The following is a 25,155-nucleotide window of genomic DNA, read 5'->3' as shown; positions in this document are numbered from 1 at the left end:
TAGAGCACAGCAGCCTGGCTGTCTGAGGCCACAACACACCAACAACGGACACCACCGTGCTGCACGAGGGAAACTGAGGCACGGGGAGCCCTCCATGCCTCCCGTGCTGGCTGCTGCCCTGCTGCTCCCTTCCCCCAGAGCGTGTCCGTGCCAGCAGGAAGCGCGCTGGGAGCGGCAGGAGCAGGGCTTCCCTGAGCTTTGTTCTGCCCCAGCCCCGAGCACGCCGGGCCCACACGTGACATCCTGCTCATTCTTCACTGCCCCGATGGTTTCCGCTCCGGGTTCAGCACTTGGGGCTGCCCTGGCGACCTCCTCATGCCTGTCCCACCTCCTCATGCCTGTCCCACCTCCTCAGGACACCAAACTGTTCCCAGAGCAGGCAGCTCACACCTTGGCATTCAGGGAGCTGCTTTCCCAGCCACAAGGGGAGCAGCTGGTGATGCACAGCCCTGCTGCAGCTCCATAACCTGTTTTCCTTCTCAATCAGAGCTTTATGCTCAGTCCCAGGGGATCCCAGGCCCAGACTGTTTGCACAGAGTCAGGCGGCCGCCAGCCAGAGCTCAGGGAGCTCCAGCCCCGGCGCTTGGGATTATTTTCTTTGAAGAGTTATGGGCCAGCTCTGCAAGGGAATTTCAGACAATGAAGTGAGGCAGAAGGGAAAAATTCAATCCTGTTTCCTGTGAGCACAAGGGAGACTGTGCTGCCCTTTCCCAGCCCAGACAAACGCAAGGAGCAGCTCTGGTCCTGCCTGTGGAGCCTCAGGAGCTCTCCTGGAGGGGCCCAGCCCCAAACTCCAATTTCAGGCAGCTGGGCCAGATTCACACCCAGAGGCCACAGCCCAGCCCCCCGTGCTGGGACTGCCATGCTGCAATTCCCCCTTTCCCAAGCTGAGCAGCAGGAAGTGCCTAAACCAAATCCATGTGAGTCAGGGCAGTGATGCTCCCTCACACTCTGCCCACCAGCCTCCCCCATGGATGAGCCAAGGTCCCCTGTGGATGAGCCAAGGGCTGGGGGGAATTGATTTTCTCATCCCAGGAGTGCTGAGGAGACACAGTGGCTCCCTGGACCTCAGGACAAAAGCAGGACCCACCTCTGTGCAGTGTCAGTGACTGCTCAGGTTTTCCACCCCGTGCCATAGAAGGATCACTGGCCTTTAAAATTTAGAACAACCTAATTAGAAACAGAAACTTTTGGTAAAATCCCAGGACTCCCACTGCTCCAGAGCAAAAAAAAACCCCTGTGTTTGTTAAAACACAGCAGCCTTTGCACAGGCAACAGGGACCCAGACCTGACCCATCCTCCCCAGGCAGCAGCACCAGGGGGGCAGATTCCCTGTATAAAACTGATTTCACAATGTCCCATTTTGCACAGGAATCCTCTCCCAAAAGGTCACAGCGAGGCAAGCAGCCTCAGGAAAGCACCTTCTAGGCTGGATTTGTTGGCCTGGAATCAAATCTGATGCAAGATGAGACTAAGAAAACTTGTTTCTCTCTTTGGGAGGGAGTGGGATAAATAAAGGAAAAAAAAAAATGAATTGTCCTGAAATTTAGCAGAAGAAATTCCAAAGCAAGCTGTGGTCTTAAAGCAAATAAGCAGTGCCCTGTCATGTCTGCAGTGCCAGGGATCCTGCAAGGGAAACAAACTGCAGGCAAGTGCCTAAGCACCCCAAAACAGAACCTGAGAAGCACTGGAAGTGCCATAAAAATGGGGCAAGCCCACACACCCTGATTCCCAAAGAGGGAGTTCACAGTGCTTTTGTTGAAACATTGGGTCCTTTTTCTTTGCCATCTGGTTTTAAGCAGGTCAGAGCTGCTCCAGTCACATTTACAAGTTTTTCCCTGCAGATGCAAAGGTGAGAAAAGGGGAATTGGGGTTGGGGGGAGTTGGTTTTTTTCCCTTAAAAAAAGAAAAGCTGCAGCTCTAGTGCTACCCCTTGTCTCTGTGACTTGGACCAAAATATCAAGGCTCGGGAAGTTCCTGCCCACATTTGCAAGTATAAGATGCTGAAGAGTTGTATTTTTAAGAATATTTTCCCTCTAGAATGAAACCCTGTGGCTGCTGAGAAGACACTTGTACAAACCATCTGGGGCACATTGTTCTCAGCCCTTTATATGAACACACACACACCGTGTTCCTGCCCAAAGAGGTTACAGCTAAACGGGGCAACACAAAAGAGGAGAAGAAGAGGGAAAAAAATAGCAGCAAGTGGCTGGGGAAGGTCAGGGACAGGTCCATGGTGCTGCTTGGAACAGGGTTCAGGTGTCCCTGAGCCCTGGGTGCTGCTCCTTGAGCCCCAGCAGCCTTTGGGATGGTTCTTGGAGCTGCTTTCCCCATGTTCTCTGCACTCTGTGAGCACAAGGGAAACACAGCTGCATCCAGATGAAAGAGAAAGGAAAGCTTCTTGAGAGCACAAAGAGAAAAGCCCTTGACACTCTGCAGCTCCAAGTACAGATCACTGCCAATTAAAGGCTAAAAATAAGCACAAATACCCCAATGTCCCAAAGTATGACCCATCAGCTGGCTCCCAGTTTTTGATTTTTTGGCAAAAATCCAGACCAAAAAGCAACCAGTGGCCTTACACAGCTGAAACCAAATCCCAATAAATTCTAAAAGTTAAGAGGCTGAGCTTAGAGGAAGATCAAAAGTCTTAAAACAAAGCAAAAACTTAAAACGTCTTTAAGAGTGAGCTACAAATGGTCCCAAATGACGTCTGCAAGGGTTTGTTGTTAAACACAAGTTCCAGCCTGCAGAGCTGCAGCCAGTCCTGCTTGTCACAGAGCAGGGCAAGCTGTGCCACACAGGTGTCCCAAAGGTGTCCCAGAACAGGGGACAGCCTCAGCAGGTGTCCCACAGGAGCCAAGGGTTGGGTCACATCAAGGTTCTCATCCATCAAAGTTCCCAAATCCCTCCCTCCAGGACTGATCTCCATCCATTCTTTATCCAGTCTGTGTTTGTGTTTGGGATTGTCCCAGCCCATGGCAGGACCTTGCACTTGGCCTTGTTGAACTCCATGAGTTTGGCACAATCCCACCTCTCCAGGTCCCTGTGGATGCCCCATCCCTTCCCTCCAGCTCCACACAGCTCTGTGTCACCAGCAAACCTCAGTGCCACTGTCCATGGCACCAGCAGGGATGTAAAACAGCACTGGTCCCAGTACCAACCCCTGAGGACACTACTGGTCACTGCTCTCCATTTAGAGAGTGACCATCCAGCCAGTTATCCACCAAGTGAGCACCCAACAGGCTCCTGAGACATCTCCTGACCTTCCTCCACCCTTGGACACTCTCCTCTGAGCTGGGCACAGCAGCTGAACAGGCTGGAACTCAGCTCCATGGATGTGCTGTTTGGAGGAAACTCATCCTGATCCCACAGGGAAGTTCCCTCCATGGGTTTGAGAGGCAGAGGGGCTGTGCAGCCCCTGGAGCTCACTCCACCTGGGAGTCCACCAGCAACAGCTCCAGTCAGGGGAGATTCAAGCAAATCAACCAGGAGAGCAGAACATTCCTTATGGCAAGGGAAGGCTGGCTTGTTCTGGCCCCATTTCCTCAGGATCCCTCAGAAAACAGGAGTTTCACTGCTCTGAGGAACTCTAGGAACCTGGTGGAGATGGGAGTTCTGGATGTGAACATCTCATATCAGAGCTCTGAGAGCTGTGCCCACCCTGTCAGGATGGAGGGTGGGCTGCACTCCTCAGGATCCCTCAGAAAACAGGAGTTTCACTGCTCTGAGGAACTGTAGGAACCTGGTGGAGATGGGAGCTCTGGATGTGAACATCTCTGAGCTGTGCTGACCCTGTCAGGATGCACCACTCTGGGCACAGCACCTGTGGAGGAGCTGGAGCAGCAGGGCAAGGGGTGAAAGGGCCTTTATCCATCCCAAGAACTCCCTTAAAAACCAAGCAGTCCTGGAAGCAGCCACTTTCCCAGCAGTTTCTGCCAAGTGCAGCCACAAGAACATCAGAACATCAGAACACAGACTGGGTTCAGAAGCCTCCTCCTGCTCTCCAACCCTTTTTCCAGCCTCCAGCGAGGCAGGAGCCAGCACAGCTCTGTTTACTCCCCTTGCTCCTTTGTAGGTAGGATGGTGTTGGTGTCAGCACAACAGGAAGCTCCTGTTCAATAGTTTGTCACTGAAGTGCTGATGCAGGGCCATGGGGGAGCCCTGCCAGCACGTGTGGCTGCTCTGAGAGCTGGGGGAGCCTCAGAGCTCAGCTCAGGGACTCCAGAGCTCCTGGCTCTGCCACCCCTTCTGTGGTGATCTGGGTGTGCACTGAGCCCCTGGCCCTTCACATCCTGCCTGTTACACTGGGATAACTTCCCTGCATCCACCTCCTCCAGCTGAGATCCCTGGAGAGATGAAAACCTGGCTGCTTTTCAGCTTCTGAATGGTGCTGAGAGCTCAGCAAGCCCCCCCTGCCTGCTTCAAGGCATCTGCAGGGACAAGAACCAGGAGTGAAGGAACAGCTCCACCAGGCAGGAACAGCATCCTGTGAAACCCACCCAGCCCAGCTGAAGGAACAGCATCCTGTGAAACCCACCCAGCCCAGCTGAAGGAACAGCATCCTGTGAATCCCACCCAGCCCACCTGAAGGATCCTGTGAACCCCACCCAGCCCAGTTGTGCTGCTGCTGCCTGCACACAAACCAGGGAGTACCCAATGGTCACAAATCCCCTGTTTGGATCCCCACAGGGCAGCCCCCAGCCCACTCCCCTGCCCCTGCTGTGCCCCTCACCCCCAAACACAGACCCTGGGTCATCCATGCAGTGCCACCAGGCTGAGTCATTGATGACATGGCAGACACAGCTCTGTCACCACTGCCACTGCACCAGCAGTGTCTGAAGCACTGACAGTGCTGGCTGGTTTCCCTCTCAGCAAAAAAAAACCCCAGCATGGTTTCACTCTGATGCCCCAATATTTACAATTAAGAAATCTGCATGGGCAGTATGTCCAAATCATGCTTTTCTTCCATCCAAATTCTTTCTTGAAAAGAAGACAGGAATAAAGCTGAGGCTAATGTTTCTACCAGAATTTCTTCTAGTGCTCAGAAGCAAAAAAAAAAAAAAAAAAAAAAAAACCAACAACCCAACAGAAACAACCAACCCACAAAAACCCCGAACTGTGGCAGCAAAGCTTTTAATCCAACATGATCCCAGCATCCTTGTTCCAAACCTCTCCTCCCTTCCTGGCTTCACAGCTCTTTGCAGTGAGGAGAGAGGATCACACCCAGCTCCCAGAGTGGGCACAGGGCACCCTGGGCACCCCCAGCCCAGCCAGTGCCCCATGGGCAGGATCTGGCCCTCCCCTTGCGTGGCCCCAGGGATGGACACAGCCAACAACGCTCCCAGCACCAGAATTAAAACCATAAATCCACTCTCTGAGCAAACAATCAGACACACCATCACCTCCAGCCACACAGAACAAACACAAGTGACTGCAGCAAACGAGGCAGGAACGTGCTGAGCCTGGCAGAAGTTACCACATGCAGGTACTGCCCTGCTCCCAGCACCTCAGGGTTTCACCCACATATCCATCCCTGGCTCTCAGCCACATCCATAAAACATCCAATGCACAAAACCACGACGTAATAAATAAAATTAAGAAAATAATTTAAAAAATAATAAAGCATTTGGTTGTTTCCCTAGAGTTAAGCTGTGCTGTGAAGATGACAGATTTTTCTTTCTGGTTTCCTACTCCAGCTCTCATGTCTATTAAACTTTTCTCTAAATTAGAAATGTTCTCTTGTTACTGGCTATTCCCTTCCCCAGGAGACCTTTATCACACTGCGAACTCTGGTCAGCTCTAAACCTACAACAAATCAAGCTCCAAATTGTTTCAAAGTTATTTTCTCCTAGCCTCTGAACCCAAATATGGCTTTTTAATAGATTGCTATGAATTTTTTTTAATGTTTGTGCCACACCATTCCCTCTGGGAGGGAGCTAACAATGAAGAGAGCAGAGTTTCAACAAGGCAGCAGGGAAATGCTTCTGCTGAAGGGGTGTCCTGCTTCCCACTTTGGAGACTCCCCCACAAACAGATTCTCACAAAACACCAGTCATGATTTGTGTGTGGTTTCACAGAGATCTCTAAAGGACACCAGGTGATATTCAAACCCACCAGGCTGTCTTAAAAGCAAAATCTCAGCTGTTCCTCAAGCTCCAGCCCAAGCTCCTGCAGCCCAAGGGCTGGGAGTGCCCACAGACCTGGAGTGTCCCCTGTGCAAGGGAATGAAAACAAAACTCAAACTGTTCTCCAAATACAACAGAATTAAAAAGGAAGTAAAAGATGAGGGCAGATCACCAGTTTTCAGTTTCCAACAAAACCACAAGGCACCACTCAAGAGCTGGTGTGATTTCCCTAAATTGGTGAGATCTTAACCCAAAAAATTTCCTCCTCTGGAGATGAGCACAGATGGGCTGCACCAGCCCTGTGCCACAACACCCCTGGAGCAGCAGCTGGAGAATTTCACCCCAAACTCTCACCACAGCTCAGGGGGGATGAGGAGAATCCCTGCCTGGCAGCAGTGTGTGTGCACAGTGTCAGCTTTCCAGCAGCAGGTCAGCAGGAGTCATTTTGCACCCAAAAATATCTGAGGAGGAACCAGGCTCCTCTTCAGCCAACAGCACTGGGACTGTTGGAATATTTGCTCCCTGCACATATGAGCAGAAAGAAATCAATGTGCCATGGACAGTCCAAGTGCAGAACTCAGATCCTCAACAGCCAAACCCAGATCTTCATGTTTTTGAAACCAGCCTACAGAGTAAAGACACTCCTAAATCTCTCAGCAGCCACAAAAAAACTCTCCTGAAGCATCTCCACTGTCATGAGCTGCCAGTTCACTCCCAGCCCAATGCACAATTTCACTCTTTTCCTTGGATCCTCATCCAAAGCAGCTACACCTGGATGGAAAATATTAAACTGTGCTCCACCAAGGAGCTGGAAATGCCACGTTGGAAATTTCAGCAGCAGCACAGGAACCAAGCAAAAAGCTGAAAATACTTCTCTAGGAAAAATAATAACAGTAAATACACACATGCTAAAATAAGACCAGATCTGAAAACTGGTCTGGAAATAACAAACCCAGCCCAAGTCAAACTTATCCATGAACCAAATGCCCAAGAGCATTGATTCACCTTTTTGGGTTCATCAGGCACAAATTTAAACTTCCAGCTGCAGAATTCATAACCAGAAAACACACTGAAGCTCTACAAGAAATGACTTGAAAGGAAGCAGCTTTTTGGTTGACTTTACAGACCCCACAAAAGGGGGGCTGTAAAGTCACTTTTTCTAATGTGACTGTGCCCAGCAAAGCCAGGGGCAGCCCTTTCCCAGTTGTTGGCCATGTCCATTTTGGGATGCATTCCTCATGTGGGATCCACTGCATAGAAAGAGGAGGAACCAAAGCACTGTGGGTGGTGGGAGTGCAAATCCCTGGCTGCAGGAGGGAGTCAGGGAACAACTGGTACCTGATTTCCACCTTCCCACCCAGCCCTGCCATGATGCCTCTGGGATGTCACCATCACCATCCCTTCTCCATGACCTGTATCAGCCATCCTCAGGGCTTCTGGGTCAGGAAAAGTTGTGGCATGGAGCTGGAGGATGTCAAGGTGAGCAAATGACCCAGCTCCAGCCCACTGCCTGTGCCAGCAGCACTCTGCTGTCCCTGCTCACAGGGGACAATTTCTGTCTGGGGAACTGCAACTTGCTGTGCTCTTACCATAAGAGGAAGGGCCCAGGGAGCAGGCAGGTAACCAGAGCAGGAAACCTCCTTCTGAACAACAATTTGGTTTCTGCCCATGCAGCAATTCTGCAGAATCTCTCACCAGTCCAGCGCAGAAAAGGCCAGTTAGGACGTCAGGTTGGTTTCGGTTTTACTAAGCCAGAGTTTGTAGCACCGGAAGAAAGGAAGTTCACTGTGGACAAAGCTGAGTCCCTGCCTGGGAGACCTTAAAAGGAGAGCAGAGTCCAGCTCCCAGTGCTCCATCCCTTCCCCTCTGCTCCAGTCCAGCTCCCAGTGCTCCATCCCTTCCCCTCTGCTCCAGCATTTCTGTGGGACACACGCAGCCACCCCAGCCAGGATGTGACGCTGCTCTGGAGCCCCTGCTTGCCATGGCAGGAGCTGGACACACTCAGGAATTCCTCACACAGCCCCTGACTCACTCAGCTCAGTGGTCTCAGCCCTCAGCCCCACACTCACCACATCAGGAGCTGGAATCACTCAGGCATTTTCAGGCATTTTCCACACAGCCCCTGACTCATCCAGGGGTCTCAGCCCTCAGCCCCCTGCTCGCCATGGCAGGAGCTGGACAAACTCAGGCATTTTCAGGTATTTCTCACACAGCCCCTGACTCAGCCCTGTGGTCTCAGCCCTCAGCCTCCACTCACCACAGCAGGAGCTCAGGCCATGCCCATCTTGGGATGCATTGGCCACTCAGGTATTCCTCACACAGCCCCTGATTCAGTCCAGGGGTCTCAGCCCTCAGCCCCTCACTCACCATGGCAGGAGTTAGACCCACTTGGGCATTTTCAGGCATTTCTCACACAGCCCCTGAGTCAGCCCAGTGGTCTCAGCCCTCAGCCCCCTGCTCACCATGGCAGGAGCTGGACACACTCAGGCACTTCTCACATGGCCCCTGACAGTCCAGGGGTCTCAGCCCTCAGCCCCCTGCTCACCACAGCAGGAGCTGAACCCACTCAGGTATTCCTCACACAGCCCCTGATTCACTCTAGTGGTCTCAGCCCCTCACTCACCATGGCAGGAGCTGGACCCACTCAGGCATTCCTCACACAGCCCCTGACTCAGCCCAGTGGTCTCAGCCTCTCACTCACCATGACAGGAGTTAGACCCACTTGGGCATTTTCAGGCATTCCTCACACAGCCCCTGACTCAGTTCAGGGGTCTCAGCCTTCAGCCCCCCACTCACCACATAAGGAGCTGGACCCACTCAGGCATTTTCAGGCGTTTTTCACACAGCCCCTGACTCAACCCCTGGTCCCAGCCCTCAGCCAGGTCTGGCAGCTCTGCCACGGGGTTTTCCATGTAAATGAAACAATGCACCCCCAATGCTGCAAGCTCCAGGGAGACACCGGATCCTAATTAAATCCATGCTGCTGCTGTTGGAAAACCCAGCTGCAGAGAGGAACCAGCTGCCTTCCAAAAGTCCACAGCAGTTGGCCAGCAGAAAGGTCTTTACCAGTCCCAGGGCTTCTGCTTCTCCTGCTCCCCCATCCATACATTTACCTTTACATCTTCCAACCAGTCCCATCCTGCCCAGTTCTTGTACAGACTCATTATCACAAGCATGTTCATCTTGGGAAGGAGCCAGCAAAGATTTCCTTTCTAGTCAAGATCCAACATTGCTTTTAATCCACTCGTGCCCAGAGCATAAAGCCCAAGATTCAGCTGCTCCACCAACACCAAATCTGAGAAGTTTTGGAGCAGAACAACCCAGGCAGATCTGACACACTGGGAAAGGGCAGGTCCCCAGTGCTCACCTCCTGCAAAACCCGAACTTTGCTTTCATGCCCGGTAACTCTCTGCAAAAGAGGCTTTGCCTGCAAGCAGGTGTCCAAAATCTGTATCCCAAATCAATGTGTGTGCTCACCCTGGGAAGCAGAGAAGCCCAAGGAGAGCTCCTGAGCACAGACTACAGAGCCCACAGCACCTTCAGGGCAGGCAGAACTACCCTGTACCTCAACCTCTGCCCCTGGATGCTGTGGGAAAAATACCCAAAGTCTTGACAGCTCATAAAAGGTTCCCTTTTCCTTCCCTGGGAGGTTGAATAAGAACATATCCAAGTGCCTGCATGCCCTGCAGGACCATGGGGATGCAGCCCAAGGGCAGCTAGATGATGAGGGATGGGAGCTGCATGAGCACAGCTGGAACAGGCATGGCTGAGCCCTCTCCATCCCCTGCTCCACAGAAGCTTCTAGAGCAGATTTAGCTTCAGATTCAGGTGGCAGCTCTAAGACTTCCCTGCAAAGCCTTTCTGTGAAAGGGATGATCCTACATGTGTCACAAACACACAAATTCATCACCACCATGGCCAGTCTGGCCATGACAGTCACTGTGCTGGGCCACAAGAACCAGGCGAGAAAGCTCTGCATTCAGGTTTCTGAGCAGGCAAGTTCTTCTTCCACCTCCTCCCCAGAGCTTGCAGCCTGCCTCACAGTCATCAGACAGTGGGAAAAAACAGCCTTCTAGACAAGTAGATAATTTTCACCCAGCAGCTGGGAGCAACAGCTTCCATTTCCATCTGAGGCTGGAACACCTCCTCCTGCACTGCTGTAGCCTGAAATAAGGTTAAGACCATCCTCTACACTGCTTCCCCAGCCCTGTCCCTGAATACTCCCACACACTGAAAGCCACACTTTTCATAAAAACAAGATGAAGTGCTGCCTTTCCCTCGATAAGGGATCTTAATGCATTTCCGGCAGCACGCCCGGGAATGGATGTGCAAGAAGAGCCATCAGCTCCCAGGGAGAACAGGAGAAGGCTCCCTCCCCACCTCCACTGCAGCCAGAGGTGTGCTGCACCTTTCCTGAGAGCTGAGAGCTGCCCTGGCTCCAGAGAGCTCCAGCATGGCCAGCCAAAGGACAAGGCTTGGGGACAACCTGCTGCAGGAGGATTTGACAGCACGCCCAGAGGAACAGCAGGTACAAACACAGGCAGGAAACATCAGAGGAAATGCCTCTGGCTCTGAATGGCCCAGCAAAGCAGAGAGGGGAACAGCAGCAGCTGGGAGGCCACAGTGTGTCCATCCAAGAGCTGATCCTGAGCCCAGCTGCTTCAGCATCTCCTGGGGACAGCGGGCACAGGGAGAACAGCACAGAACACTGTGACACACCTCACCAGGGCAGGAGGGACATCCACTTCCCAACACACTGGGATGGGCTTATTTCCCAGCCTGGCATCCAGGCCACTTGCTGCTAAACTTCAAGCTCTTCCCTCCCTCCACTGAATTTTCAGTAATACATGAGAGCACACACTTGTATTTAAACATTAGTGCCAAGTCAGATGGTTGAAACAGCAAACAAGCAGAGATCTCTGAATCCCAGTGCATCAAATGAGTTCTTCCCACCAAGCAGGGGGATGGGAAGGCATCCTGCCCTCCCTGCCCTGGGACAGACCAAACACCACCACAAATCCCATCACAAAGCCCCATCACACACACAGTGCTGTGTATGCTGCCATTACTTCTCTCCATGCACTGAAAGCAGAGCAGGGTCCACACTCTCCACTACAACCCACTGAGAAGGCACCACAGCAAAAGCTTCCTCCTTTATGTAACCACAGGCCTCTGAGGGCAGAAACTGAGGCAGGACATGACAGCAGCCATTCTCACAAGATGCCAGGAGGGGCTGCAGTGCCACTGTCACAAGCTACAGAGTCCCCAGCTGTGGCAGGCAGCCCTGGACCCTGAGCCATCAGTGCAGCCAGCGTGTGACACAACAGCTCCATGCTGACACAGCTTTATCAGCTCCTTTATCAATTCCCACGCATGGGGAAGCTGAGAGCAGCTCTCAGACATTGAGAAGGGGATCCCCTGCAGCCCCAACACCATGAGGTGAGGGGATCTCTGTCCCATGGGACTCCCTGGAGAAGCACTGCTGTCCCCAGCCACCCCCTCTCCCCGGGGAGCCGCCCCATCTCTGGAGGGGGACACTGCCCACGGGATGATCCAACCCTGTCACAGCAGGATGAGCCTCCAGAGGAGCCTCCAGAGCTGTTCTGGTGTGAGTCAGAGGATCTGAGCACATGGAGGGGTGGGATGTCCCCCCACACATTGTGGGAGAGCTCCTCGTGGGACAGCTCTGCTTCCAGAGCAGGAACCACTCTGGCATCCCACGGGCCAGGAGCAGCAGCAGGGAGGACACAGGGACATCCAAGTGCTGTCAGCTGCTGGGAGATGTGCAAGAGCTGAGGAAGAACATGAGCCATTCAAGGATGTCCTCAGAGATCCCTCATGTGTGTTCCTACTGGCACTGTGAGGGGATCAGTGGAAGGCAGGGTGATGGGATCAACAGTCGTTCTCCAAAGGAAAAGAGACATTTCCCAACACATCTCCCATAACAAAAGCAAACTTCTGGATGCCTATGTCTCCCTTCCCTTCTCTTCCTCCTCCAAGCCCAAGCTGGGTCTGAAAACCTTTCATGCACCTGGAGGAGATTTCCTCCCCACAGAGGAACTTGACTGAAACCAGCACAGGCAAGCCTGGCACTCTCCTCACAGAGTGGGACACCACAGTGACACACTCAGGACTTGCTCCCCCCACAGCCTTTGGAGCAGCTCCTAAATAAGCTCAGGAGCAGGGAACAGACTGCTGCCCTGACTCACACCACAGGCTCCCCACAGCACAAATCTGAACAGCACAGGGTATCCCAGCTCGCTCCCAACTTCCAGGGAGCAGCAGATCAGAATTTAGCAGAGCTAGAAGTGGTTTCATTTCCCTTCCCTGCAGCCTCTAATGAGCACAGAATGAGCAAAACCACTCCCTCCACTCTGTCTGCACGGCATCCTTGTGTGCAGGGCACAGGCAGGAGGGGAATCCCAACAAGGAATTGCACCAGCCTCACAATTCCTGTGCCAGGGACACAGGTGACGTTCACTCTTCTGGAAAGCACCATCTCTGGAGGGCAGGACATCCCCATGCCTCAGCTGCTGCCTTGCCTTATCTGAACCACAGCTTTCCAAGCAGCCATGCATGAGAAAACCCCCTCTGTTCCTGGAGAGTCCAGGCCACCAGGGAGAGCAGATGATGTCAGGGGTGGATGCTGCCACTGCAAATTCTTTACATGACACACAAGGTGGGACACCCCAGAAGAGATCCCATTTGCTCTCCTGTGTTGGCATCCACACCATATGGCTCCTGGGGTTGGACACACACCTCCTTCTCTCCCAGCAGGCTGGGAAACAATCCAAGCAGCAGCATCAGCCATCTTATCTTTCCAATGTCCCAGTCACAGGCTCCAGGGGCTTTCCAGACCAATGCTCCCCCGGCTCTCACTCTGCTCCTTGCAGCAGCTGCCTCAGAGTAGGTCACCAAGAAAGTGTCATTACAGAAGAGGGAACTGAGGCACAACACTGCCACATGTCACACAGAAAGCAGCGGCAGAAGAGGCAGAAAATCCCCAAAGTCCCCAAAGGCTGCTGTGCCCTCTGAGGTCACCTGCAGGGATGGTGGCCCAGACCATAGGTGTGTTCTCCAGGCAGGGCAGTAACCTGGCACAGGGCAGCGGTAACCTGGCACAGGGCAGCGGTAACCTGGCACAGGGCACAGCCCAGGAGTGGGTCAGAGGCCTGACCTGGAGATTGCCAGATTGGTTTCAGATTTTTTTCCTGGTTCACATTTCCAGGAGGTGGATGGAGCAGATGCCTGCAGCCAGCAACTCCCCTCCTGCTCCTTCTCCCAACCTGTGCCACACCTGAAGAGTGGCTGCCCTCCTGCCAGGGTAAGATGGACACCACCCAGCTCTGCCACTCCAGGGCTGTCACCACAGAGGTGTGGGAAAGGAGGGACACCCAATCCAACAGCTTGGGAGGGTGAGCCGTTCTGTGCCAAGCAGAGAACCAAGTGCAGAGCCAGGGAGGCACTGGGAGCACCCAAAAGCTCAGGCAGAAGAAGGTGCCACCCCTCAGTCCAGCAGCTCCAAGCAGCCCCAGTGAGGAGCTGGGAATTCTGTGTGGCAAAGCAACCAGCTCCTGACAGGAGAGCCAAAGCTCACCTGGGTGGCTTTGAGAAACCAGACAGCTTTAAGAAACCAGAGAAGCTGTCACCTTCATCAACACAGGCTGGATATCAACAGGAATTTCTTCTTAAAAAGGGTTGTTAAACATTGCAAGGGGCTGTCAGGGAGATGGTGAAGTTACCACCCTTGAAGGTATATAAGCAAAGACTGGACAGACTCAGTGCTCTGGGCTGAGTGACAGTATGGGGATTGGTCACAGGTTGGACTCCATTTCTGGGGTCTTTTCCAGCCTAAATGATTCTGGGATTCTGTGATCACTCCCATGGGCAAGAGCTGTGACACAGATTTGCCCAGCACCTCAAGCAGGGCTCCCTCCCAGCCCTGCCTGGGACAGGGGAGGAAGAGGCAGAGACAACACACAGCACTGGAGGAACGGAAACCACAGTTCCACCTCCCACCTCCAAGATGTGGGATACTCATCCCACAAGGAATGGGGGCAAGGGGCAAGTTGAATATTCTGGAAGTTGTTTTTAATGAGCCATGCACACCCCAGCTCCAGTTTAAAGGGGGGAACAGACCCACAAAGAGCCCAACTCAGCAGATTCAGAACAATTCCAGCCTGGCTGCCAAAGGCCTGAGCTGTGTGTGCCAGCAGGGTTCCCTGCTCCTCAGCCATCTGGGGACTGTCACTCTGCACAGATCTGCCTGGCCTCCTGTCATGTGTAGCACTCCCAACCCCTTTTCTGTCAGCAGGATCTGGGTTGGCAGAAACACTTTTAATTGTAGGATTTTTTTTTCCCTTAACCCATATCCTCTTGACAGAACCAGGTTAGGAAGCAGCTGCACTGGCAGATCTGGGGGGGCCTTTTGCAAAGCAAGGCAGGGAAAAAAAGGGGTGCCTGGATCAGTTATCCCTTCAATCACCAAACTACAGTTAATCACAGCTTCCCACCTCTCCTGAGGTCACACAGAAAGGGGGAGCACCACCAGCTCAGCTAGAGCAGGTCCCTTGTCCTGGAGATCCCAGAGCAGGGTGGGTGGAAGGGATGTCATTCCCACTGGTGACAAGGGCTGTTTCCATTTCTGGGTGGCAGAGCTGCAGCTCTGCCCAGCTGAGCTGTCCCACATTTTTCCCTCTGCTTTCTTCCCAAGGCTGCTCCAAGCCCCATATATTTCCCCTCAAATGACTGCCAAACCATACAGATTTGGGGGGACAAGAGGGGAGGGAAGGGTGAGCATCCAGTGGGGCAAACTGGGGAACCTCTCCCCAAAGAACTGTCAGATTCCCTGCTGCAGAGGAGCAGGAGCTGATTTGCTGCTTCCCTGGCTCCCAGCTCTCCTCCCCAGCAGGGACAGCACTCCAGGGCCACAGGCAGAACCCACAGCACAGACCATGAGGAGAAAAGAGCAGCACCATGCAATTAATGTTTCCTGCAGAATAACTGGGGCAGAGGGATGCTCTGTGCCATGACAGCATCCATCAGCTTCCCTGCAAGAGCCAGCAGCACCGTGAGGGAAGCAGGGAGTGATCCATGAGTTCATCTTCCCACCCCCTCTACTACAGGACCATCAGCAGCTCAATCCTTTCCAGCTTCCCCTGCAGCCTCTCAAAGGTGTGGAGGTGACCTGCTTATTTCACAGATGGGCATGGAAGCATCTGTGATCTCAGAGAAAAAAAGAGGATAGAGAACAGAGATTCACAACTAACTGGAGACTAACTGGGACAAATTCCTAAAGCCCAGCAAGCACCCCAGCCTGCTGCCTTGCAGGGAGGGATGAGTTTCAAAACAAGGAGCAGAGACCTACATCCCACTGCTGGTCACAGCACAAGCTGTGCAGGATCTTTTCACTCCTCCATCCCTCACACAGAGGATCAGCCTCACAGCCCTTTATTAAGCATTGGGACAGTTTTGTGGATTAAGGATTTGGTCAGGTTTGCACCAAGCTCCACATCAGAAAGGCACATTCCAAAGGGTTTTTTCTCATCTTCCCTCGCCCCCCACCTGTGTATTTTGCAAGGATGAGAAGGCCAGGACTGAACAGGAAGAGCACAGGACTGACACAGCTGAAGAGGTGCTGCTGTGCACTGGGAATCTTTCAAGGGGTTCATCCCAAAGATTCTCTCAAACAGCTACACCCTTGCTGGTTCCTCCCTTCCCCTTACCTGCTTCTTTCAACCCTACACAAAGGGCTTGATTTATAAAATCAGAGGGATCATTGCCATGAAGGGACATGTAGGATACACCCCCAGGAGGACCCATTTCATCCTGCTGCTATTAATACCTGGAACATTATTTGCACGAACAGACTGTCCTTTCTCCCTCATTTCTGGGCTCTCACTTCTCTGGTTTGTCCCAGAAATCCCAGCCAACACACGTTCACCCTTCTCTAGTACACACTTCCATCCAAAACCCCAAATTCTCCTGGTTTTTTGGAGTTAATTACTCATGTTTCTAGTCTACATCACCTCTTTCAACCCCTGCAGACAGGATACAGCTCCCCTGGCTCCCTCATTCATTAAGCAGCCAATTTGTGGGCCTAAACCCATCAACTCTCATTATGGAAAGAGACCAAGACTTCCCACAGCTGCCCAGCATCCCACTATCCTCCAAGCTGGATGGGGCTCTCACTCCTCTTTGCTTCCCCAGCACCAAAGCTGGGACTAAGAGCCAGACTGGGCTTGGCTCAGCTTCAGGCTGGGCCTAAGGGTTGGTTGCAAGGTCTTTGCCACACTGGCACAAAGAAGTTCCCAAACTTTCAGAGCTGTGCTGAGCCACAAAACAGCCTCACATGCCTTTGGTTTTGCTTCAAGAGGAAACATGTTTTCTCTGTATCCAGGCCTAAAACAGTCAAACCCAGCCAAAACCATCCAATGAACAGCACAGAGCATGACAAGTCAGGGCAGAGGGTAACCATGGAGCTAAGGAAGCTCAGACTTCCCAGGCAGACCCAGAACTCCTCACCTGCCCTGTGAGCAGAGAGGGGCTGGGAAGGGAATCAGGCTCCTGTCAATCCCTGTGTCCCATACACCACAACCAGCCTGAGGTGCCACCAAACCCTGACCTGAATTCTGACATCCACCAGCACACAGCCCTGGGAGAAACGTGGGACAAGCTCAGCACTGAACCAGCAGCAAGCTATACCTGGTTGTGGGGGCACTCTGTGAGAAGGATCCCACAGAAAGGTGAAGAATCCCACAGGGAGGTGAAGGATCCCACAGGGAGGTGAAGGATCCCAATGAAAGGTGAAGGATCCCAATGAAAGGTGAAGGATCCCAATGAAAGGTGAAGGATCCCAATGAAAGGTGAGAAGACATGAACACCCCACTCAAGCCAGCCCAGGGAATGGAAATCCTGCCATTAGCAGGATCCACTGCAGAGGATTTCACAGCTGATGAACCCTTGCCACCACAGAGCACAGCGAAAGCAAAAGCAGCAAGGCATTTATTTTCTGATAAGCTGCTTTTATCAGCAAGTTCAGCCTGGCTGCCCACAGCAGCAGCTCCCAGCCTGTGCCTTTAAATCCCCTTGGCAGGCAGGACTGGGCTGAGGGAGCAGACACGCCCTGAGCTCCAGCACACAAACATTTCCTCCCAGCCATTCCACACCAGGGCTCAGCCAGAGCTGCTCCTACCTGCCAGGGCCCTGCCAGGGGAACACAGGCTGTGTGTGCCACACACACCTGGACATGCACAGGCTTCTACTCATTTCCTGAATCCCTCCTGCTTCCCCACCAGCTCTGGACATTCTTCCCTCAAACTTCTTCCTTAAGGCAAATATTTGGAGTCTAACAGGCATTCCTCATGGAAGGCACAAGTTAAATATTGGCCCTAAAACAACAACAAGTGCCTTTCAATGATTCTGGCTGGAGAAGCACCGCTCTGGACTTTGATTTCTGGCTCTGAACGAAAATAGGAGCAAAGCACTGAGTGTGACACTCTTCTCCTGGGAGCAGTCAGATTTCAGGCTCTGCAGGTGCCCTGCCAGGACCACAACCAGCAGTGGGAACTGTCCCTGCTTGTGCTTTCTCACACCTCAGGTGTCTGCTGTCACCCAGCCAAGGCTGCTGCAGTGCATCCTCTGCACCGGGCACAGCACCAGCCTGAGCCTCATCTCCAGCTCTGTGATTTTATATCCTCAGAGAGACACTGGAGAAGACCTGCTGGGAACCATGGGTGCCACCCAGGGCATTTGCACACCTTGTGCTGCCTGCCTGTGGCTGCACCAGCAGCATTCCCAAAGGTGCCCACCTCTCCATGCAGCCATGCCCAGCTCCTCAGTGCAGAGGATGCTCCAGGCTGTTCCTGCTCTGCAGGCAGCCCAGCCCCTCACACACGTGCTGGCTCTTGTGAGAAAACATCCCAGCAAGGCAGGAGAGCAGTCAGAGAGATGGCAGCACGGTAAAAGGGAGACGGAAGGGTGAGAAGGAAAAAGAAACGTGCACTGAGGTCAGGACACCTGAAGCCTGGCAGCACTCAGGTCCTGGGATGTCATGGGCACTTCCCACATGGATCAGGGGAGCAGAGCTGAGCCCTGCAGAGCCAGGTTTGCTGCACCCCAGAGCAGCTCTGTGATGTCCAGATGCTGCTGATGATCCAAGCCTGAGCTTGGCTGCTCCATCAGCCCCGGTGCAGGCAGGTCCCAGAGAGCCCCTGGAAAAACCAACCCAAACCAGAGTCTGCTCCAAAAACAACACCTCAACAGTTACCCTGAGAAAGGTTAAATGGCACAGATGTGGTACACACTCACACTCAGAGGGTTTGCTCTATATCCTGCTAAATTCAGCACGGGGTGTGTTGAACGAGTTTCCCTTTCATTCCCCTGTAAGCCCAGGAGCTCTTGCTCAGCTCTGCCAGCTCTGAGCAGGCCTGGGAGCAGGAGAGGGACTGAGCAGTGGAAAGCTGCTCCTGGCAACATCCCCATGGTTGGGGGAGATGGAGATCTCTGCTATGCTGGAATTCCTCTCTAATTCCTTCCCAAGACACTTATGATGGCACTTCAAGCTGGGGAATCTGCTGGGGGTTCTGACAAGCTCTCAGGGAGATCCCCTGATGAGACAGACACCCCTCAGCAAACAGTGTGGCTTTAAAACCAGCTGCAAGTCACCCTGGAGGAAATGTTAAAGCTCTGAGCACTTCCCATTCCCTCCCCAGCCACCAAAGCCCATGGAGGGACGAGCTGCAGCAAGTTTGAGCAGGAATTCCCAAGGCTCAAGGCAGAGACCAGCCTGTACCTGTGAGCACCAACACCTCCTCATCCCCCAGCACACTGACCCTGCACTCCCAGAGCCAAGTGCTGCTCTTCACTCTGAGCAGCCCCTTCCAACACAGGGACCCCACCTGTGCCCCCAGAGTCCTTCCTGAACATTCCCTGTGCCTGGCACCACCAGCACAGGGACCCCACCTGTGCCCCCAGAGTCCTTCCTGAACATTCCCTGTGCCTGGCACCACCAGCACAGGGACCCCACCTGTGCCCCCAGAGTCCTTCCTGAACATTCCCTGTGCCTGGCACCACCAGCACAGGGACCCCACCTGTGCTCCCAACACCTGATCCTTCCTGAACATTCCCTGTACCTGGCACCACCAGCACAGAGACCCCACCTCTGCTCCCAAGAGTCCTTCCTGAACATTCCCTGTACCTGGCACCACCAGCACAGAGACCCCACCTGTGCCCCCAGAGTCCTTCCTGAACATTCCCTGTGCCTGGCACCACCAAAACCAGACTGACTCAAATCAGCACTGCCTTGGGATGAGAGGAATTGGCAGAGCTGGGGGCGAGGGGATTCCAGAAAAGCCTCAGCTTGCCCCTCGCCCACACACACGGCACAGAAGTTGCTGGAAAGCACCATCCTCTCCCCACATCAAACCAGGGAAACCAAGCAGAGTATAAACTTCATCACTGCCAACAGTCCCTGCTAAAAAAAGGATAAGAGAAAAAAGGGTTTTTTGCTTTGTTGTTTGTACCTCGGTGCTACCTCAAAAGCAGTGAGATTTTTTACCTGAAAACATTGGGCAAGGACAGAGTCTGCAAGAATGGAGCTTTTGTAGCACAAACACAGCTCTGTTGGGGTTTAAATTAGATTTCCACTGACCTTTTTGAGCCCATCGTTCAGCCACCCACACCAAGCAGCCCCTCTTAGCAAGACTGTGCAGCCCCCAGCCAGGGAAGAGGAACAAACCCCCAGAGACTTGGCTGTGCTCCCAGGGAACCCCCACAGCCCTCCCAGCACCGCTCCTGCTGCACAAACTGCTCAGCTGCAGGGCTGCAAAGCTCCTCCAAAGGAAAGCTGCACAAAATCCAAGCTCAAGCTCAACCTTAACCCCTGTTTATTAACTTAAGAACATCCCTGACAGGGTGACAAAGCCCGTGCATCACCTGCAAACTCATTCACCACTGGGAAAGCAAAGGCCAGCCCTGCCTCATTAAAAAGCATTACATAACATTAAGTAACAAAGGGCTACAGGACATTCTTTGCTCGGTGGACATGTAGAAATGAATGACTCAAAAATTAACGCTCCTTCCCTCCAGACTCCAGCACCCTGGGAGGCCAAGAGCACCTTATTTTCAAGGCAACAGTGCCTTGCCTCATCCCAAATCCTGCTCTCACATCCAACTTACTGCCACCCCTGCCCTGCAGACACTGCACAACACACAGCAGTGCCCAGCTCTGGTTCAGAGCAGTCCCCAGGCACCAGGGGATGTGTTTGTGCTGCTGTGGCACTGGGACCCTTCCCCAGCCTGGGGTCGGCTCAGCTGGACCCTGCTGGGCAGGATTTTGGGTTTCCTCCATGTCACCATCTCAGTGCAAGCCTTTCACAGACAGAGCACTTGGTTTCACTGTCACCACAAGGCCTCAAGAGCTGTGTTTCCCACGAGTGAGGAGGATTCTGCTGTGATGTTTCAAGTGCCAGGGGCCTGATGCAGTGGGGAGGCAGGTGACAGCAGGGCATTGCTTGGAAAGTCCACTGCCACCAACCTTCTAGCACAACTGACTCCATAAACACTGGGAGATTCTCCTGGACACACAAAACTTCTATCCACCATCTCACTGGAGCCAAAAAAGCCAATTTAAACTCTTTACAGAACTAATTGAATTCCTGATGCAGTGGGGAGGCAGGTGACAGCAGGGCACTGCTTGGAAAGGCCACTGCCACCACCCCCCCAGCAGAACAGACCCCCTAGCACTGGGAGATCCTCCTGGAGACACAGAACTCCTATCCACCATCTCACTGGAGCCAAAAAAGCCAATTTAAACTCTTTACAGAACTAATTGAATTCCTGTGGTGCAGGAGCAAACCCTCCTTACTGTGGGCGGTGGGTGAAACCAGAGACTTCCTGCTCCCTGTAGCATTTTGAACCACCCTGCAAAGCCTTACCTAGAAGTTTCAGCTTACCTGAAGAGCCATTTCCTACACCACACAGGCTGATGGTGGGTGCTGATCTGCTGCTGCACGCTCTGAAGGCAGTGAGTGGAAGGCAGAGAGATGTTCTGTGGTTTTACAGCCCCTGCACCATCTCCCTCCTGGCTGAGGGCTGTGAGTGGGGGGCTCACAGCTCTGAGCATCACAGAAACCTCACAGGGTGGGACAGACAAGGCAGGGGTGTGCTGAAACACCTCAGAATGGAATCACAGAATGGTCTGGGTTGGAAGGGAGCCTACAGCTCACCCAGTTCCACCCCTAATCCTTTGCACTACTCCAGGGTGGCTCCTTTGATCCAACCTGGCCTTGGAACTTCCAGGGTCAGCCACAGCTGCTCTGGGCAACCTGAGCCAGGGCCTCACCACTGCCACAAGCAGGAATTTCTTCCCAATATCCATCTAACCCTGCCCTGTGTCAGGGGAAGCCATTCCTCCTCGTCCTGTCACGCCAGTTCCTGGTGCTTTTTCCAAGGCAGTTATTAGAAATAATGCATCAATGTAACAGGCAAGGGAGGGGCTGCCCACAGGAAGGGCTGCAGGGCTACAGCCTGGGCAGGAATTTAGAGTTCTTCAGGAGGAGGAGGGCAGCTGGTGTGAATCAGGGAGTCTGACACAGGAGCCTGAAGCTCCACACTCAGCTACCCCAGCAGAAAATCACCTTTTTACCTCCCTCACAACCAAAGCTGCTGCTCCTCTATAGCAATGAATCTCCCAGAGACAGCAACTGGCAGCAGGAAGTAGAAGCAGCCTCTCACGAAACCCCAAAACCATTCACAGAGCTTTTCTGACAGGAAGATGACTTGTCCTCCTGCAGAACCCCAGAGCTGCTGGGACCTGCTCTCCCTCCCAGCTCACAGGTACAGCTGGACAGAAGCAGACTCCAGGTCACACCATGTCTGGGCCGAGGAAGGAGGCTCAGGTTCACAGCTCCTCACTGCACCCACAAGGAGCCACGTCTGCCCAGGCACAGCCCAATTACAGGGCTGTGGGCAGAGCTGTTCCCAAAGGCTCTCAGCAAAAAGGCAAACACACGCAGGAAGCTCCTGTGCTGGCACCCAAGTGCGTCCCTGCTCAGCAGCACAAGGGAATGCTCTGACTCCTCAAAGTGCAGTGGGCAGTCCCAGGAGCAGCACAGGGCAAACCAGGCCGCTGCCCTCTGCTACCAAACCCTGCAGAGCCAGGGGAGGGTCTCCACCCCAGCCCAGGGGCTGCAGCTCTCCTGCTCACCCCACCACAGCACATCAGGGCTTGCTGCTCACCCGAGGCTTCCTCGGCCCTCCCTTCAGCGCCTGTGGAGCTGCAGTTCCTGTCTGAAGGCAGAGATAAACAGCTTCCTACCCACCCTGGGCTTGCAAGGGCCAGGCACACACCTGGAGGCACAGCCAAGCACAGGAGCGCTGCTCCAGCACAGCTCATCCCAGCTAGGAAACAACAGGGAAGGGGTTGGGTAGGGGGAGACAGCTCCAGAGCACAGCCAGGCCGAGCCCAGCAGAGAGGTTATTGGCAGCTGCTCTCAGACGTTGTTGTGTCTTCCAGCCCAGAGGGGCTGGAGGGGGGGAGGAACCACTGATTGTCCACGAGCACAGCCCTCATGTCACTCCCATTGATCCGCTGAGTCACTCCCGAATGAACAGTTTTGACAACAGCCTGGGCTGCACAGGAGCTCTGACACGGAATACAAAACGAGGGGCACGGTGAGGAGGCTGCTCTGAGAGCGGCACCAGGAACCTGCTGAGCCACCGGGGCCAGGAGCTGCACCCAGAGCAAGGGCAGAGCTCACAGCTCCAGCCAGGGAAGCTGCTGGGGGCAGAGAACACAGCTCCAGCCAGGAAAACTGCTGGACATGGAGCACACAGCTCCATCCTGCACCCAGCTCCCATCCACAGCACACAGCTCCATCCTGCACACAGCTCCCATCCACAGCACCCAGGGAAGCTCCTGGACACCGTCTCTGCCCTGCAAACCACACCAGCTGCACCATGTGGATGCAGGAGCAAACAAAGCAGCTGCTGCTTAGGCAAAGGAGCGACACAAGTGATTTTAAAGTGATTTATAAGGCCTCACAGAGGAGATCAAACCCTAAACCACCTCTCCAGGCTCAGGGATCTGAGCACCCCTTCCAGATCTCACGTTCCCACAGACCTGAGCATGTTGGTGGTGTTGGACCAGGCAGCACCACAACCCTTCCAGCACCCCAGAGCTGCTCAGGAGTGATAAAACACTGACCAAACAACGTCCCTATCTGCACCGTACCAAATGAAAGCAAAACCAACAAATCTTTGGCAAGTTCCTCACAGCAGCCAAGCCTATCCTGCCACGGCAAAGGCTCCCCATGGAGGCCTCCTGCCCTAATTTGCAGCAATTCTTTGTCAGACCACTGGCAAACACCAAACGTTTGCTCCAATCTGTTACATAAGGCCCAGTTTTCAAACCTGTGTGCTGGCCGCGGGGATATGGGGGCACACAGTGTGTGGCAGCCTGGCTGGCAGGTGAACTCACACACCCCTCAGAACGCACTTCCACACCTCCAACCACTTGTTGTGTGGAAGGAAAACAAACAGATAAGTTAAGGAGGCAACTTCCAAAGGTTTTACGCACCTTTCAACCCGGGTCCAGGCTAACTTGAACTGTTTGGAACTGACTGATATCACGGCAACTCAAAAGGCGTTTGTAAAACTTTGCTTTTTAACTTTAAAATACACCAAACACGGCAAGTCCTCACGCTGCCCAGCACACAAAAGAAAAGGCACCTTCCTGACCATCCCCACAACTTCCCGTTGTTTGCTGCCCGAGATGCACAGCCCTGGCTCGGCTCCCTCCTGCCAGCCAGCCACAGGAGCCACGGGCCTCGGGCAGAGCCTCCTCATTTGCAAACCTCCAACAGCTCAAATCGGCTCCTGTCTGCTGGGGGCAGGAGGAGGAGGGCACTTTTCCCTTTCCTCGCTTTCATCCTCACCCGCTTCGCTGAGGAAAAAAAAAGCCGTTTGAAATACCAGCTTCAGTACGGTCCTTTCCCCAAATAAACACTTCCCAAGCCCTCCGGAGGGAGGAAAGCCACATACAAAGGAGCCAACACGCTGCGAGGCTGGGGCAGGCTGCGGGGACACGGCGGGGCCCATCCGACCCCATCCCCGCCGCCCGCCCGGCCTCGGGGGCACCGGGGGCTCGCAGCCCTTCCCGGGGCCACAGAACCGGCACGGCCGGGAGGGACGGGGCGAGGCGGCCCTGGGCCCTCACACCGGCCCGGCCTGACCCCAGCGCGGCCCCAGAGCCTCCCCAGCCCCCGATGCCAACGTGACCCCCACAGCCCCCGACTGTCCCCAGGCCCACACCGACCCCTCCTCAGCCCCACCGCCCGGCGACCTCTCCATGCCGAGCCGGGGCCTCTCCCGGCACCCCCGCGACCCCCGGAGCCCCCTCCTCTTTCCCGGCCCCTCCCGCCGTTCAACCCCCCCCCGCCACCGCCCCGGCCCCGCCGCCCCCGCCCGCGGCGCCGCCCGGCCCGGCCGCCCCTCCCCGGTGCCGGCCGAGCGGAGCCGAGGCCGCAGGGCCCCCGCCGTCCCCCGGTGCTCCCCCGGTGTTACCTCGGCGGTCCCTCAGCGCCGGGCGGCGGCGCCGCTGCCCCGCGGCCGCTCCCCCATGGCGGCGCCCCCGGCCCGGCCCCGCTCGCCTCCCCTCCGCCGCTGCGCCAACGGCGTACGGCCCGCGCTGCGCCAACGGCGTAAGAGCCGCGGCGCGCCCGTGCGCGCCCGCGCGCCAGCGGCGCAAAAGCGCTTGGTGAATACGGGCGGCGGGGCGGAGCGCGGCGCAAGCGCAGCGGGCGCGAGGGTGGCGGCGCAGCGGCGCTGGCGTAGGGCGCGTTCGGGAATAGCGGCCGGCAGGCGGCGGCTTTGCGGCTGTGCGGCAGCGCCGCGCGCTTTACGGCAGCTCCGGTTAACCCCGCGCTGCCTGGCGCCGCTGTCGGGACCGGCGCCGCTGTCGCGACAGGGCCCGCGCTGCCTCAGCGCCCTGCGGGGATGGAGGGCGCGGCACTCACACGGGGAGCACACC

At 54.6% G+C, this 25,155-nt stretch overlaps 1 protein-coding gene across 1 annotated transcript in view; it reads right to left on the bottom strand.

The window, feature by feature from the left end:
• CSNK1G2 (casein kinase 1 gamma 2) overlaps positions 1 to 24,838 on the bottom strand; it is a 42,363-nt gene extending 17,525 nt beyond the window's left edge. Inside the window, exon 1 of the mRNA XM_059489652.1 lies at positions 24,690 to 24,838. The gene's annotated coding sequence lies outside the window, so the exon portion shown is untranslated. The remainder of the gene's footprint in view (positions 1 to 24,689) is intronic.
• Between the last annotated feature and the right edge of the window lie 317 nt (positions 24,839 to 25,155).

Source organism: Ammospiza nelsoni, chromosome 27, assembly GCF_027579445.1.
Source record: "Ammospiza nelsoni isolate bAmmNel1 chromosome 27, bAmmNel1.pri, whole genome shotgun sequence".
NCBI classification, from domain to species: Eukaryota; Metazoa; Chordata; class Aves; order Passeriformes; family Passerellidae; genus Ammospiza; species Ammospiza nelsoni.
Note: the sequence above shows the minus strand (reverse complement) of the source record. Positions and strands in the feature narration are given on the sequence as shown.